A 2,055-nucleotide genomic window follows, 5' to 3' on the forward strand; every position below is an offset into this window, starting at 1 on the left:
GCTCTACTATGAATGATTGAAGCCGTGTACGAAATTCAGGACGAAAAACGCATGATTTTTTACGGGTTAAAAAAGACGGGGAGGGGGAGGGGCGAGAGGGCCGAGGAAAGGTTGGCGGAGAATTTTCTTGCTCGTTACTACCGGGCAAACGATGGTCCGGTGTATCTCGATTGTCCAATTAAATTTACAGTCTTCGGCCAGCGGCGGCTGTAAAACGAACGCTCGTAACTCGTCGGAGGACCACTAAATGCAAAGCAGCGAGTAACGAGAAATTTTCACGAAAATTAACTGCACGCCCTTCCAATTTCGTTCAACCCCCTCTCCCCACCTTCAAGCATGTACCACATTTTTCTATACAGATAAAACTAACCATTTGCGATATACATATTATATATGTATTATATTATATACTACATATATATATATATTATTGTATATGTACAATAGTTGATGTCATTATTAAAAAGAGAAACAAATTTGAATCCTGCCTTATGTATTTTAATTTAATTTTTTTAATGATTATTAAAAATGGCGGTCTACGAATTAATGGATGCCTAATAAATCGTGACTATTGTACGAAGCATTGAAAACGATAAATTCGAGAATCGATTGAGAACGGTCGAATATAAAAATGGAATGCAACACTTTGGCAAATCCTGTATTTATTAGAGACACATAAAATGGGGATTCCATAAGCTCTCGAATTCGGTCGCTCGTCAAACCATTTGTTACCACCACTGGCAAGCGATAAACTCGGGAAATAATGAAATTCGAACGATTCTTATTCGCGACAGCAGGAACCTTGGCTTTTCACAGTTTTACTGCTTGTACAGAGACTTTGCTGGTGCAAACAGTGACTAAAGGCAAGTCCTCGAATCGGTTTTATTATCAGACACTCGAAATGAAATATTCTCTCATCCATTGTAACATTTGTTGTGTCATTTGTAGCATCTTCTGTATCACTTTTGTCATTCATTGTGTCATTTGTAGCATCTTCTGTATCACTTTTGTCATTAATTGTGTCACTTTTATCATTCTGTGTATCACTTATCATCAATGATTGTGTCACTTGTATCACTTTGTGTATCAATTGTGTCATTCATTGTTATCACTCGTATCATTTATTGTATCACTGGTATCATTTATTGTATCACTTGTGTCATTGATTGTGTCACTTTTATCATTTTGTGTACCACTTGTGTCACTGATTGTGTCCCTTGTATCATTTATTGTATCACTTTTGGTGTTCCAAAAGTATACCTAACCTTTTCTCGATTAACGTTAATAACGGACAGTGGAATTCTTATTAAAAATGGAAGAAAACGTAGAATCTACTACATTCAAGACCATGAAAGTCCACTCATCGAGTTTACAGTGGAAAATCTCTAGTCGTTTGATCCTTAAAGGGAAATTGCGAACGGTGGAAGTTCCGTGGCCATTAGGAGGGCATTCCATGCCAGGAATTCGGACCATCACTTTCAATTTGTTGCAATTGTCGGGGGATGCTCGCATCCCTAACGACTTTTACCTCTAAGGGAACGATCGTACACGTACGTAGGAGGCGAAACAAACGAGACGGACGTACGGACCCTTGCCGGTGTTCCGCGTTGTTGCCCGTTGTTCCGAGTAATGCCGTACAATTAGTCAGTGGTTGATGTACTCACCGGTTTAGTATTATTGCGCCCCTTCGCGCAGTATCCTCGCGCTTCCCGCGTAGACGCTCCCTTCTGCCGATATTGCGTTACGCGAGGCATCCGCGGCCACCGAACTGTGTACCCAGGGAAACACCGGATTATGACCGATTAAATTCCTCTACCCGACCCTCGTCACTCTCCGAGCTGCCTAAACAAAATTTCTGTTACATACAGGAAAAACGAGACCGATGATAAATTAGTTGAAATTTTTCAAAATTTTGAGAAAAAACAGATTTTCAATTTTTCCGAGATTTTTCCAAGCGGTGACTTAAAACTACATGTATTTTTATGATAATCACTTTTCCCGTAGGTGATAGTAGTATTTACAACTTTTATTTGAAGTATTTTTCGATATTTTGAA

The 2,055-nt window shown here is 39.3% G+C and overlaps 1 long non-coding RNA gene across 1 annotated transcript in view; it reads right to left on the reverse strand.

Annotated features, from left to right (window-relative positions):
• The window catches only part of LOC113464244 (uncharacterized), a 55,180-nt gene extending 53,343 nt beyond the window's left edge, over positions 1–1,837 (reverse strand). The window contains exon 1 of the long non-coding RNA XR_003389098.1: positions 1,665–1,837. This is a non-coding gene — a long non-coding RNA (uncharacterized LOC113464244). The remainder of the gene's footprint in view (positions 1–1,664) is intronic.
• Positions 1,838–2,055: the final 218 nt, after the last annotated feature.

This window comes from Ceratina calcarata, unplaced genomic scaffold (assembly GCF_001652005.2).
Source record: "Ceratina calcarata isolate Rehan_Ccalc_2016 unplaced genomic scaffold, ASM165200v1 scaffold307, whole genome shotgun sequence".
NCBI classification, from domain to species: Eukaryota; Metazoa; Arthropoda; class Insecta; order Hymenoptera; family Apidae; genus Ceratina; species Ceratina calcarata.